At 42.7% G+C, this 15727-nt stretch overlaps 1 protein-coding gene and 1 long non-coding RNA gene across 3 annotated transcripts in view; one reads left to right on the top strand and one right to left on the bottom strand.

Moving 5' to 3' along the window:
- Positions 1–12125, bottom strand: part of LOC117962035 — a 19730-nt gene extending 7605 nt beyond the window's left edge. Inside the window, exons 1-2 of the long non-coding RNA XR_004660546.1 lie at positions 11992–12125; positions 3250–3264 (exon numbers count right to left, since the gene is read on the bottom strand). This is a non-coding gene — a long non-coding RNA (uncharacterized LOC117962035). The remainder of the gene's footprint in view (positions 1–3249; positions 3265–11991) is intronic.
- LOC117962033 (pyruvate carboxylase, mitochondrial-like) overlaps positions 1–15727 on the top strand; it is a 252631-nt gene that overhangs the window by 93436 nt on the left and 143468 nt on the right. The gene's annotated exons all lie outside the window — the stretch shown is intronic.

Here is a 15727-nt window from a genome sequence, read left to right as displayed (position 1 = left end):
GTGTGTGTGTGTGCGTGTGCCCGCCCGCCCTGCAAGTGGATATTTCCCACTAAATTCTTCTTAGCTGACGTGCAGCTCGCTGCCACGGTTTGGTCACATAGCTAGAGGTGTGCGTGCACATTTGTGTGTGTGACAGTTGGCTTGCATTGAAAAAAAGAGGCTCTTCAAATCGCCTTGGGAGACGGAGTGTTTGCAATGCAACACCCGCAGTTGAGAAAACAAACAGAAAAGAGACGGAGAGCGAGGTATAAAGCATCCAAAATAAATAAAAAACAAGCAAGCGCGGGGGGAGATGAGTTTGTGCCGCTTAAAGAAGCAAGCGGTTGGAAAAGGTGAACGTGTGTGTGTGTGTGTGAGAGAGAGAGAGAGACCTGAAAGGCAATTAGAGGGGCGAAGGGAGGAGACATGAAAATGAGGAATGAGTATAACTAATGACAGATATCGAGCATAAAGAAGAATAAGCTGGGAAAAGCCCCCTAATCTAATTCATTTAGCTGATCCGTAGACATCACCAGCGCCCGGGCTAAATCACTCAGGCGTAATGAGCAGAACGTGCAGCACTGGGGGATGCAGCCGCCACGTCTCTCGTGGTTGTGGATTAGAGCTGGTCCTACTGGTCAAACCTACTTGGTGGACAGTGCTGGTATTGGTTTGGAGCAAGAATTGGATTTTGACTTTAACACTTTATCTAATCCATATGCTGTACGTGAAGCCAGCCATATTAATGTGATGCAGCATTTAATGATGAAGACGTACAGCAGACTCTCTCATTTCATTCTCTGCCGTGCACGCCATGTGAATGTGCAGCCGCTGATCACGTGGCGTCCCCGCTAGGGGAGCCACCTGTTTTTCTTTCCACGCTGTATTTGCAGTCCAATTCCTCCCACGCAGGTAGAAATATGTCCCGTCTCACTCCTGCTTAACCATTCATCAACCATTTCAAATGTCACAATGGTAATGAACTCACCTGATGGAAAATCAACTAGCTTTTCTGTCTATTTGTTGACTTTAGACATACAAGTTCACTCTAAACACAAGTTCAATATCTGACATATTTCATTTGTAATTGTTTTCATTGTTGAGTTAAATTCTCAGAGCTGGGAAAGAAGTCTTTTATAATATCTGTTGGTTAAACGTCTTAAAGTTTTAAGTTCACCCATCAATCTGTGAACTAGACAAGAATAGAAAACCCTAATAAAACCAGCGTCTTCGTCTTGTGTGGTTAGCTGGGGGCTTTGGCTCCAGCCCCACAGCGGTGCCATTTGTTTCCCATCTCCATATTCTCCCCATTAGGACCCATTCACATTCTTGTCTCTACCGTTCCCTGCCTGCTCTGCCTGGGAAATTTACTCGCTTAAGGCTCACAGGTTGCAGTGTCTATTCCTCATCTCACAAATGTGTTTCCACTTCACTGCTTTACTGCCATGCCAAGGCAGTATCCTTACTCCAGTTTTGCTGTTTTCTCTGAAATTTCCTGAGGTTGTGAATGAGCTGAATGAATTTAGTGAGCTTTGCACTCTACCCCACTAGAAACACAGTTTAATGTTTCAAAAATGTTTCACTGAATTCCTGCAAAGTTTTTTCTTCTCTTGGTGCAGTAATTGTATATTCAGATTGGACACCGGGCAGGGTCCGGGGGCCTGATGTTGGGTCATCAGAAGCTGCCTGTCCAGCAGAGCGTCATGGGCAATAGTAGCATGGCCACGGTGACATGTGGGTGTAAATGTGGTAGACGCTGCCTGGGACCAAGCCACCAAACGGACAAGAACTGTCAAACTAAGCAGAGTGTTGTCATTTAATAATTTCTTTCCCACTGTGTAAATCTACAAGAAAAAGAAACGTAATGCATGGCAGCAGTAAATGTTGTCATACGGCTAGTTGGTTGGCATGTTTACAGCACCAAACCTCAGCAGATGTTGCGGTATACCGTAGCTTCTAATTGGTATAGTAAGTAAAAAAAGTGACAAGTGTCATTGTATAGCATGTAATTTCATTTTATATATATGTCTGTATTCTGCCACCAACCAATCACTCAGTTAGGAAATAGAATTTCTCTGAAATGGTAACACCATGGAATAAAGGTCCACGGGCTGGGGATGCCTTGGCCCACAGTTGGCACCCCCCCAAACCTTAGGCCACCCCGAATGATACATTTATCAATAAAATGATCAGTACATTATAATATTATAAGAAATAAAAAGAGGAAAACAGTCTCTGGTGAATCAGAACCTGACTTTTAAAATACATTTTGTAGGTTTATTCTTGAAAAGCTTTTAAATTCAGCGTTTTTTAAAATTCAATTTACAGACATTAGAATGTAATGAGGTCCAACCAACGGAAGGACTTTTATATAAATTAAGATTGATTGATTTATTAATCAAAACAATTAAATACCAAAATGGTCTCTAGTGATTTTGGTAGCAAACACTAGACACCATATGATTGGGCAGGTGTCAAAATGTGTGATGAATTACATTAAACAACTTCCAGTCCGCCCTGCAGTGACCGGTTTGGTCCCACAGATCTGTCCCCGCTGCCTGCACCTCTCCCGCGCTCTATTGCATCTTTGAAACTAGCTTAGCAGGCGGAGAGGACTCAGCACTGCAATTCTACTTCAGTACAATTTTCTTTGACCTTTTTTTAAATATATATATATTAAAGCATTAATCTCCAGACACCCAAGTTCACTCAGGGCCTTGTAAGCCTAAAGCCAAAGTGAAGTCCGCTGGATGTCTCTGTGGGGGGCTGTGACAGACGGCGTCTGATGTTAGCCAGCATACGACTGGGGAGAGAAGGATTTTATTTTTATTTTCACAAAGCTAAGAAAAATCTCCAACCAGTGTGCAGTTGACTAGATATTAAGCTGTTCCTAGTGTGCCCTGCATTTTCTATGTGAACCCAGAGTTTGCCTGGGTGTACTCAGATCCTTTTACTGAAGGGAACATAGTAAACATGCTGTTACAAGTAAAGGCCCTGCATAGAAAATGTTACGGAAGTAAAGGTATGTAAGTACCATCAAAAAAATGTAAAGGTAATCCATGGAGAAGAATCCTCACATTTTAGAAACTGGTACATCAAAACCGTTTTCAATCAACTAAGTATTTTTTTATATAACTTTATTTTAGTTTTTCCACGTACGGATAACAAACGGATATGTCAATGTCAATGTCAATTTTATTTCTATAGCACATTTAAAGACAGCAGTTGACCAAAGTGCTGAACAGGGTCAATGTCAAATACATAATTAACAAAAATAAAAAAAAACTCCACCATCACAGGGAAACAAACAACACTTTAAAACTTCATAATCCAGGTTAACGAGGGTTAAAAGCTGCAGCAAACAGGTGCATCTTAAGCAGTGATTTAAACGTTTGTAGAGTTTGTGCAGCTTTAATATGCCTGGGGAGGTTGTTCCATGGGGGGGGGGCACCCACTGCAAAGGCTCTATCGCCCTTATTTTTTAACCTTGATCTAGGGACGTCCAATAGAAGCAGATTTGACGACCTCAGCGTTCTGATTGGAGAATGGTGGCATAAAAGATCAGCCAGGTAAGATGGCGCTAAACCATTTAATACCTGAAAAACAAGCAAGGCAACAAGGATAGCACATAGCTACTTATTGAACAACAATCACGTCCTCTATGGCAGTTGTAATTAATTGATAGCAAAAAGAAAGGGGGGGAGACAAAAAACAACTAATTATGATGTTACTATAGCAATTAATTATCACGTATATAGAGAATAAGTAAGATAATAAATTAAATAATTGAAATAACACAACGTTTGTGTGTAGGGTATCAGCCGGGGGCGAATTAAGACCGTGATGGCAGGGTGGGATTAATGTCGGTTGGGTTAGTGAGGTTGTTGACGTTGGGAGACCGGATCTGAGAAATCCACTTTTGAGCCTTTAGCTGCAAGGCGACTAATTTGCTGGGTTTATCCCCAAATTCAAAATAGTTTTGCGGAGGAGTTGGACAGCTTTATTGGGAGATAAGAGGTTAAAGTTGGTTTGAAAGACACGTCTCTGCTGGTATAGTCAGGGTCAGGTGTTTCACAGACGGTCTAGTCTAGATCAAGAATGTCAGAAGAAAGTTTCAGTATTTTAGACCGTCGCTGCCTAGCAACATGTGAGGTATGAGCAATAATGTGGACTCTGATGTATGCTTGGAGAGATTGTACGTGGTGACATACCAGTCGTTGTATTGGTTTCAGAAAGTCTTTAATTTGATCAGTAAGAATCCGGGAGTAACTCTCATCCGATAACAAAAGGGAGTTGAACCGCAACGATCTTCAGCCAGTTGGTTTGTCATGAAAATGGGGGAAGAAAGGCCCAGAGAGGGATTCAGCACACAGTTAGCCCGCTAACAGGGAACATGGGGCATCCAGAACAAACCCGAGCACTAATGGGGGGGAGCTACCCATTTCCAACCGGGTTTTACTCCAGGGTAATCTAGCCTTGAGAGCACTGTGAACATGTGTGATACTTTCATACATGTTCACAGTGCTATATTTTCCACTGTATGTGGAGTCTCCATTGTATTAAATAATAAGCAGCAGAAGTGTGAAATGTCAAAACAGTTGGAAAGAAAATATATGAAATAAAATATTGCCTGTGTGTTGGAGATGTCGTCTCTGAGTGTGTAAAGGTCTGGGAAGAACAGTCAACAGACCTTTGTAAAACAATTTAGAAACACAAGAGGGTCTTAATGAATGCAATAAAGTAGAAATTGTTAACACAAAACATCTACACACACTAATCCTCTCATGTAAAGAGCTTACAGGAAAAAAGACCACTGCATCCTTTCTGTCTGGACATAAGTACATCTTCCCAACTTAACCAGTGGGCCTTGATGGGTGTCATAAATTAGACATCAAAAGACCATGGAACCATCAGTTAACAGGGATGCACCTGACGGGTTTTAACGCCCACATTGTAGAGCTGGGCTTTGATTTCCTTAAAGTTCCCACGGTGCCGGGCGAGTTCAGCTCAGAGATCAGGGTGGTCCTTAGAAGTTCATTCTTTAAACTTTAAGTATCTCCTCGTTCATTTGGTAGTGGTAGAAGCAGACAATCATTAGGTGGAGGGAGCAATGCACACGTTCAATTATTAAGTGTTTAAAAGTCTTATAAACTACATTGGAATCATACAAAAAAACTCATTTGTAAAGTTACTAGTAACTAAAGCTATCAGATTAATGTAGTAGACTAAAAAGTACAATAGCTCTCTCTGAAATGTAGTGGATTTGAAGTAAAAAATGTCTTGAAAGGACTTGTTAAGTACAAGTACCCCACATTTGTACAGTACTTGAGTAAATGTACTTAGTTACATTCCACCACTGCCTGGATGTATTGAAGCTTTAAGGATCCTGCAGTCTGCTTTAATACTCTACCGTTTCAAGTGCAGGAGGGTAAGAGTGACTCAGCGTTAATACAGTTGATCGCTCCCTTCGGTACGCACCCTCACGTCACTGTCCTGCTCATACTCGGCCTGCAGAGGTGGGGCACGCTTGTGCGTGGTAGGAGAGACCTGATGTGTGGTGTGCCTTAGTTCACATTGTGACGAATGGCATATATTTCTAGGCGTGTGTTTAATGATGTGCGCATGTGGAAATTGTGTGGGGACTGAGACATTTACATTCAATTGGAAAGAACATGATGGCCTGTGTGCATGGGTTTGTTTAATCATTTCTGAATAGATAGAAAGACTGAATGGTATTAATGTGGGTCATGTAGACACCTTGCCAAGACACAGAGTCTCTGAAAGCCTCTCAAAAATTTAGTATGCTAGAGAGGGAGAGTAAGGGTCAACCCAGACCAGTAGGGAGAGAGGGCAAGGAAAGACAGTAAGAGAGAGAGAACATTTTAGATGAGAGAGAGAGAGAGAGAGAGAGAGAGAGAGAGAGAGAGAGAGAGAGAGAGGACTGCATTCCTCTTCTCCCTTTTGTGTCCCCGGTGTGGCCATCTGTACAGAGTGTGATTAATCATCCTGTATCCCCAGACATAGCAAGCCGATGCAGGGACACTCCAAGCTGTGTGTGCGTGTGTAAATATTGCACTTGTGAATGAGCATGTGTGTCTTTTGTTTGGGTGTGCGTTTTAATTCTGCAGCCATGTGTCAGCCTGCGTATGCGTTTTTTGCTTACCCCTGTGTACGTGGGAGAAAGAAAACGTGTGCACATCTATTGGCATTTATGACACATTCTATTTGTTTACTGTTGTGCCGCCGGCGATTCGGCTAGTCCCCGTGGCAACTAGGCATCGTTGATTGTGTTAATTAGCGACATGTCCGTAACGGTCTGCTTAACTGCAGAGTAGGGAGGGAGAAAGATGATGGGGGTGGTGCAAAGATGATGGGGGAAGATGAGATGGATGGAAGTAGATGGAGACAACTTGATCTCTAGTCTAGTTTGTTACCAATCATGCTGAATGGATCTGCACGCTGAACGTTCGCTGGCGCTGGATTTTAATTTGTGGTCTGTACAATATCTGCTCCTGGCAACGACTAAAACATGGTTATTGTCTTTATGGTAACTCCAAGCACTTGGTAAAGGTTAGAGAAAATATTGAAAAAGTCAACTCTAACTTAAACTCTAGCATGAGATGGGACTGATTTCTAAAATCTAAAATAGTAACCAAAACCACAACCTCCCATGCTATGTGTGCCGCACCATTCAGCTGACCTTTTCTGTGTGACATCTGCCCCCTACACGAAGGGCTCACTTCCTGGATTAAAAAAACAAACACTGTCTCAGTGCAGGGACTATATTTGGCAAAGCAATTTAATATAATTAATATATATATGTGTGTGGAATAGTTTGCAAATGGCTGGTTATTTGCATGGTGGGTAATTGAAGGCAGTGAGCGTAGGGAATGAGTTGGTGATTGACTATGAGGAATGAAGGGATGTGAAGAGGAGAGAGATGGAGGAATGATGATGGACAATGAAGGGATGAATTTCTTGCTTGCTATTTTCTCTTACTGACAAAGAAGAGAAGAAATGCAGGTTGGAAGGAAAAAGAAGGGAAAGGTCAAGTGAACATCAAGTGTTCAATTTCAGAGTTGGAAGCTTAATTCATGCAGATACCACCACTGAGCTACTAAAGTACATGTGCTGTTATAAATACATAAATATTGGGCTCTTTGGACATTTAGGATTGAGTAATAACATTCTGCTTTACTAGACAGTTGCGTATAAAGAAATGATTTGATACATATGCAAGGATGATTAATATGTTTACCACTCTGAAACTATATTAAAAAAAAGTTCAAAAAGTTCAAAAGGCTAGATCGTTATTACCGTTATACCTGGTGCTTAGAGAACAAAACGAGTGAAACTTTTCCTTTAACTGGAACGGAGAAGGGAGGGATATCTGAGAGGGCTGGAGGAAAAGCTGTAGCAAGAGAAAAGGAACTGTAATGGGAATTAAAGGAAGGAGGTGAGAAGGGAAGACGAATTAGGGACTCGCAGGAAGCAGAGTAAAAGTGAAGATAACAATGCAAAAAAAGGAGAGCAAGAGGTGAGGAAAGAAGAAATGTGAAGCAGGCAAGTAAACAGAAAAAAACCTTTTCCCCGTGTTTGTAGCACTTGTGAAGGAGCAGGTGAGGAAGTAGAGGAGAGGAAAGAGAAGCCATGAAAGGCTGAGTAGATATTGTAGGGGTGAATAGAGAATAGAAATGCAGAGAAGGGGGGTGAAGAGTTTGTCCAAATGGGGGGGGGGGGGGGGGGGGGGGGGGTGTCCTAACAAGGACAGAACAACCTCCATCACCGCCGTTAGAGCAAAGGATTGGTGTCAGACTGGGATATCAAACGGAAGAGGGAGGAGGGAGCAACTGGAAGTTGGTTGGGGACAGCAGAAATTGAGGACAACCGAGTGATCTTGGAGGAGATGGAGTGCTACCCAGGGTAATAAAGAGGGATAGAAGAGACCTGAGAATTGGGACCGAGATTGTGGCTTTCTGGCAAAAAACTGTAGTGCTCCAGCTCCTCTTGGAGAAGGTTGATTTTACGGTTTCCCTTAAATTACAGTCATCACAAGTAAACCTGTAGACAAGGATGACCCTCAGTCGAAACAGTAAACATGTCACTATGTTGCATTTTATGGTTACAGCTTAAATAGAGAGCAAAAAAGCCACGCAGAGCGAGGTATGATGCTTGAGATGGGTGGAGAGGGATGATGGGAGTGGATGCAGGAGAAATAGCCTGGCAGGTAGAAGGATGCTCGGAGAGAGTGCTAACAGAACGGGCACATGGCAGAGCCGTGAAGAGGTAGCTAATGTGGTTTGTGGGAGGGACTGGAAGTCAGCGTGTTCGTCATATTGTCAGGCTGATGCGCGTGTCTACAAGCGGAGAATTGCAGCTTGGGCTGAGCTTGTGTAGAAGGGAACTGTGGGCAGACATTTTTAAACAGATCCAGGGCCTGTTTATGCTGGTGCCCCACATAATGATACTAATATGTTTTAATCAGTCTGAGCCCTGCGGTCTCAAAGAATACATTTACTCAGTTTGGGTCCCAATATAAGAGGAATACTATTATATTTTAAAGATCTTTAGCCTGGGGGTGTCGGTGCCTAACTTAATGTAATACCCAGACATTTTAAAGGAGGCACCAGACATTTAAAAATGTATTATTAAATAGCAACTTAACAACTTAGCCCCTTTTACAAAAAAAGCACTCCGAACCGTGATGCACACCACCGCCATACACACTATAACACCAGCAGTAAATTATAGTTTCAAGTAGTTGGGGTAGTATTTCTACTGCTATAGAAACTCCAGTCTGATCCCACTGCTTGACTGCTCTCTTTGCTGTCTATACGGGGGTGGGTGGACTTGACATTGCGTAATAGGCATATTTTGTGGTTTCAACCCCCCCCCAATCATCAAAACAGGCCAGTTCATCCCCCAAATATCTTATTATAAGGATGAATGAACGTAATTAACTGTTGTAAAACAGGAGTGGTTGGCTGTCTCGATTCACTGTCACTGGCAAGCAGAGACAGACACCTGTGGGACACCTGGCTGCGCCCAAACCTTCTCCGTGTCTTTGCTGCACACAGCACGACTCGTGAGCATTTGCATTGAACATGAAGAAAAGTGTAAAAGACCGGTCCAACGTCTGCACTTCTTTTCCTGGAACTCACATTTATTTCAATTGAATCCAATATTGATAGTCGTTTGTCCATATTGTAGTCATTTTTGGTCCTTTTATTGTTGTTAACTGTGATACTAAAGCAGTTTTAGCTTTCCCTTGATGCTCTGGAAAGTTTTTGAGGAGGACTTACTTTCAGGGCCTGTGACATATAGTCAGCGTGTTGTTTCGCTATGACTCTTAAAATAAAGGTGAAACAGCCTGTTTGGGCATAAAGGTCCTGGGACCTCCCTAGATAAAAGGTCAACTTCTGTGTTTTGGTACGGATGGTTTTTACACCAGATGCAAACCATGTGGGAGAACTATGAGCTGGAAAGATCACCTTTTGCAACACTTGGGGGTCAACTTTAAGATCCAGGTCCCTATAATAAAAGCCCCCTTGGATTAGAGTCCATCATATTTTGAATTCTCACTTGTGTGTCCTTTACATAAATAAATGCATTTCCATAAATATTGAACAGAAAGCAGAAAATAAAGTGTTCAACGCTGAAAATGTCCTACTCCCCACTTTCATATGTTCCCCCACAAAGGCACATTCTTAGCCGTAAAAATGTGTGTGTGTGTGTGTGTGTGTGTGTGTGTGTGTGTGTGTGTGTGTGTGTGAGAAAGAGAGTGAGTGAGATTATACTCCGCAGAAACCCCCCAACATTGTCTTAAGTCCAGTTGTTATGTGTTTGAGGTCTTGGATCTTGTGTGTGTGTGTGTGTGTGTATGTGTGTGTGTTTTGAGCCTAAGCAATAATGGGGAGTATTGGTCTTATTTTTCATTCACATAGCTTCTGTAATGAAGGCTTTTCAATTTTTTCATAGTTAAGGCAGTGTCCCTAGAAGTTTGTAGGAATCCCTTCCATTTCCCCTCCCCGGCACCAGGAGAAAGCTCCTCTTACGCACAGACGCATCTAAGGCGCCCAAGGCTAGTGCTCAGTTGGAAAGTAGCAGAACATTCCATGAAGCAACTAATTGGGATGCTGTGGACTACAGCAAAATGTAAACAATCAAGTAATAATAATGTATAATAATTTCCTCATGTCCTGGTAGGATCAGACAGCAAAGTTACATAAGACATGCACACAGTTAACTTTACTCCATTCTTCTGTTCAATCAAGTAGTTGCTGCTATAACTTCTGCCCGACTCTCAAAACAATCCTACTGGACAGGTATTGTGTAGGGCAGCATACTTGGGTTAGCCTCCCAACTCACCACTGTGGTGCTAAGGTCTGAGAGAGCACAGCCGCTCACTTCATGAGCATCTGGACGGGTCAGGCTCTGGCAGCTTGTTGTAAAAGTTGTTTGATACTTCTTGCTTTCGGGCGCTGAGGACGACGGTGCATGGTTGCCGATCGCGGTCAGAGCGGCTCAATGAACGTACTTTAGTCCGTCCTGACTTAGGTTCGTACCCATTTGACCGGTGTCAGGAGCTGTCTCGGACTAAACTGACATAGTGCAAGGCTTTACGAAGTAAAACTACTAGTATTTACTTGAGATCCCCTCATCAACAACAGTAGTGTGTTTTATGAGTCCTTGCCCCCTGAGTGATAGTCCTTCACTCAGATTGGGTGCTGTAGCATGTTTTAAAGAGGCTGGCTCGATGTGTTTAGCTTGGCTTAGGTCCCCACATAACAGGAGTTCTAGATTTTAATGAGACTAGCCTTCAGGGCCAGAGCCGCTCTATTTACACTGCCAGTCAGCTGATATAAAACATGCTTTTAAAATTAAACTGACATGGACTAAAAGCAAAACACATTTAGACTTTCACAGACACACTATGACAACAACAAGCGCTCTAGTGGCTGGCAGGAGGAAAGAGGGATGGATGAATAATGGATAGCATACAGGGAGGTAGGGTAATGAGGAAAATTGTGCTGTAAGGATTCTAATCCACACATCGATTGTTGAGTTGTATTCCTGGCAGGGACAGTCCATTGGTTGACATAAAGGAATGGAGGGAGTAATGGAAGGAAGAATAGATCTTAATGGTCCCATGGCATGATTACCATGTGTTCCCCCAGCCTGCTTATGGCCCCCCAGTGGCTAGAAACGGTGATAGGTGTAAATCGAGCCCTGGGTATCCTGCTCTGCTCTTTTACCGCCCCTTTCTCTGCTTTGCCCCCCATGAGAATTTGCCCCGCCCCCATGAGAGAGCGACATCATGGCTTTAAAAGCAGCAAAGTGGCAGTTGGTCAAAGCCCCCCCCCCCCCCCCCCCCCCTCCCTGTGGCACATTAGAATTCACTGGTTACAAAACAGAAACTAAAATAAGATGGGAGAAAGGCAACGATGATTAGGACACTTTGTCCTCATTAGAAGGTACGTCACATTTTAGAAATTCACACGTCGACAAACATCCCCTTTTCTGATCTGGACTGGATCTGCTGGAGTCCTGCTGTACTGCGGTCTAATGATGGTCGCATGTCTTCTTGAATGCCAAGTTTAATTTGTTGGAAACGATTTTACATAACAATACGATTGCTCTTTTGGCTATCACATCTACTGGTGTACTGACGTTGAAACAACCTTTTTTTTGTACGTGTGGAAAGCAGAACTATTTGACTCTCTCGATCATTCTCAGAGCTGGAGATCAGACCTCTGTCCGTCCAGAGGAGAGCTCATATTTGATGTGGGGGCAACCAGGGCCTGTCTGAGCACACCTGGAGGCAGTGAAACAGAGACAGTTATTCTTTCTTTACTGCCAATCATCTTGGCATATCTGCACAGAAACGCCATACCTCTACCAAGATATTTCTCCCAACATTTATAACATCTTTTGGCACATTATTTCTGCAAGTTTTCCATGATAAAATATATTATAATATTAAAACCACTGAAGAAAAAATATACAACGTACATGTAAAAAAAAAAAGAAAGCTTTAAAATATCCCTGCTTGTTGACAAGTTCTTTGAAGCCAGGATCAGCCTGGCGTCACTCCAACATACAAACAGGGAAATGTTCTTTCATTATCTTCTTTTCTCCTTTTTTTTCAACAACTCTTGTCAAAATAAAAACACTCACGTCCGCTAAATAACTTCAATAGTCACTTCTACTTTCATATAGTCCATTATTGTATTATCAAAATTATTTGCTAATATCAAATCAAAATGCTGCAGAATGAGGAACAAGACTGACAGTCTTTTTTGTTTATGCACACATTAAAACATACCTACAATATACAGTACATCATATGTTCCTACAACTGTCAGAGCAAGAGAATTATGAAAAGAATAAACACTGAGATAAAAATGAAATGGAAATGAATCGTGGATGGAAACTGGATTGGGTTCTGCCGAACGTGTGCAGTTGCACTTGTGGACGGATCGGCTTGTGGGTTTGAATAGAGGAAGACGTGATGATGTGGGAGACATTAGATATGAAGACAAGATAGTGTGTGTGTTCTTGTGTGAGAGAGATGATACGTCATTGCTGTGGCAGATCAAGGCTGGCGTACTGATCAAAGTGCTTTTGTCCTTGTTAGGGAATAAAAGAAACTTGCACGCACTTATGCACAAGACCATGCCCACACAGACGGGCCCGTTTACACTGCTGCAGACACACACACATCCAGGCCTGTCCACTTATCCATCACATCATCCATATCCACTTCCCTCACAGGCTAATTCATTAGTTTCACTGATAAAAATGTAACTCATTAATTTACCACTCCTTGTAGTGTATTTCTGAGAGCGGGGGACCGAGACAGTGGGGGTCATTAGCAAAATTAGACTGATCAAAAATGCATTAAAATAATGTCAGGCTTTTTTTGTGTTTCACTGCAAGTGGATATGCTGCTTCGGCTTCTTTTTTTTTTTTCTTTTTTTTTTTTTTTTCTTTTTTTTTTTAAAGAGGACAGAGATGGAGGGAAAAAGGTTTGAGGTGGGTGGAGAGGGGATAGAAAATCCTAATTTTGGAATGGAGCAGAGTGAGGATGGATACCAGGGTGTTTGGTCCTAGGGAAATGTTATGTACAGTGTGCGTTGCAGGAGGAGGAGGAACTGTGGACAGACACAGGTTGGGTGTTTAAAGGAAAAAATATACTATATATATTTTCACTATGAGCATTATGCCAGTCAGAGAGGGTTGAATGCAGAGTTCAAGCTGTACAGGATGCTGGATGGAAGGAGACGCATAAAGGGCAAGCTGGAGGTGAGGTAAAAGCCAAATGGCTAAGAGATGGCTAGAAGTCAGCAGAAGGTGGTGGCTGAGAGACGTAGTGATGGGGAGGAGTTAGATGAGAGAGGATTAAGCGGGATAATGCAGTAGCTGAGGAGGCGGGATCAATTCGGAGGGAAATGGCAGAAAAAGAGATGTTTAAAAAGTGGAGGAAGGGATGAAGGAGGAACTGAGGAAGGTGCAAACTACGCCAACATGCTTTAACTGCAAGATTGCCCCTGCTTTTGTCACTGCGGGGTTATATAGCCAACCCATGGCAGATCTAGAAAGGTGAACATGTTTTAAAATATGCTGATGATTCATCAGTGGATGGGAAATGCATTTCAATCGGATGATGCTTAAACTGCAACCCCCCCCCCCCCCCCCGCCCTTTTTTGTGCTATTTTTGAATTATATATCCATCCCATGGAAGAACTAGAAAGTGCCCCATGCATATATTTGAATGGTCCATTTCCAGTCATTTGTTTCATTTTATGCTGATCCATCACTAAATGTTAGGGTTTTAAAAGTTAAATTAAATATGGTCTGGATGTGTTTTGCAGGACTAACATTGCCATTGCAGGGCTAACACTGTCTGTCTGATAGACTATCATTATGTTCCTTATGTGTCCCTTCCCCATCCCTTGTTTTCTTCGTGCTGCTCCTATACTCATCACATCACGCAGGTAGCCCCCTATGTCTGGAAGGAGTTTTCCAGGTGAGCTGCTCTCTGGTAGACACATGCAGACTGACTGGAGCTTGGTCGTGTCATTTCTTTTGTCAGCTGTCACCCTCTGCCTGCCTGCCTTACTACTACCTTCACAGTTTCCACGACACATTATGCAGTGAATCTTATGTGTGGGTATAAAAAGTAGTCTTGTTTAAAATAGATCTTGGGTCTTACAGTTTGGCTCAAAGACCCAGATTAATCTTGAGTCAGGAGAGAAGCAGTTCCCTACCTCTGAACTTTGTTCTCTTTGCTGCTCCCACTCGCTCCATCCCACTGGGAGTGCTGATTTAATGAAGGGGATGGAAAGCAGTTACATATTTTCCCTGAAAACTGCTCCATTGGCACCCATGCCTTACCCTTCTCTTTCTTACAGCTACTTTTTTTCCTCTCCCAATCTTAAAGTCCTTCATTCAACTTTTGCTTCAAGTTCTACTTTTAATTTATCCTTAGAAAAGGAAATGTTGTGTGCAGCAGGATATCTAAAAAAGCACATACACAAAAAAACACCGGCAGATGCCTACATTATACACACAACACAGGGCAGAGCTCAACACATCAGTGGAGACGTTCCTTCCCCAAAACCAGTGACATATCCCATCGGACAGGTCAATATGTCCCTATAGACAATGGCTGGAATTAATAAATAAACCGATACTGTATAAAGATTTCATAAGCTGTCACACCAGTAAATTCAAGCTTCTAACAGTTCTTAACATAGGAAGCCTAACACCGCGACCTGAGGGGAGCAGATTAGACTCCCCAAAGAGCGGGTGATCATGGCAGTTTAAAATCTGACCCTGACCCTGTGTGGGAGCTGTACCCCAACCACCATAGACGCAGCGTTTCCCAGCTCTGTTAGCTTACGCTTGTTGGTCATTGAAAGATCGTCTGTAATAAAACACTGGTAAAGTAAAGTCATCAGAGTCCTGCCCATGCTGAAAGAAGAAACGTCTCTGTTGGGCCTTTTTACAGGAAGCATCTGTGTTGCTCTCAAAGGAGAATTTGCTGTCAATGAGCGTTCCTAAATAGTTATATTCGTCTACAACAGTCATGTTCTGAATAGCAGTTTGTTAATCATTGTGCTTGTTATACCTTTCCTTTTTGTTTTCTCTTCTGCTTATGATTTGCATTCCTGACTTTACTTACTCTCCTTGTGTTTTCCTCAGCTTCCATGCTACTCCCTCCTTTTGGTCTCTTCGCTCTGCCCCCTGATTTCTCTTCCACTTTTTGCTACTTTAGCTGCCACTATTTGTGTTTGACTCGGCTGCGTTGCACTCTGCCTTTGTTCTTTGTCAAATCCCCTTACACCTTTAGTTTCCTCCCTCAACTTTGCTCTGTTTCCATGTCTGTCTGTCATGTATGGTTTAATGCCTTTGAGACTTGCCAGTTTGGCTTGGCTTGCCAATGAAGCAGTTGAACTCTGTGTATGTGTGGGGAGAAGAGGGAGAGGAAGAGTTGAGGGAGGAGGGGGGAAGTGATAAGGTGACAAATACAGGTTCATCCTTGAGGAGGGAAAGAAAAGCCCTCGTTTTGGGATGTGGAGACAAAAGATAGGAAGTGAATTAAAAATTTGATATAAAGTGAAAAGTGAAGTAACAAGCATGGTTGGCTTGTTCTCTGGCAATACGGGGAGTGCAACCAAAGATCTGTCGAGGACATATCACACAGGGAACAGACTAAAACGAAGCATGCACAATCCAATTCTCA

The sequence above is a fragment of the Etheostoma cragini genome, chromosome 19 (assembly GCF_013103735.1).
Source record: "Etheostoma cragini isolate CJK2018 chromosome 19, CSU_Ecrag_1.0, whole genome shotgun sequence".
In the NCBI taxonomy this organism is placed as follows: domain Eukaryota; kingdom Metazoa; phylum Chordata; class Actinopteri; order Perciformes; family Percidae; genus Etheostoma; species Etheostoma cragini.
This window is presented reverse-complemented; position numbering and strand designations above follow the sequence as displayed.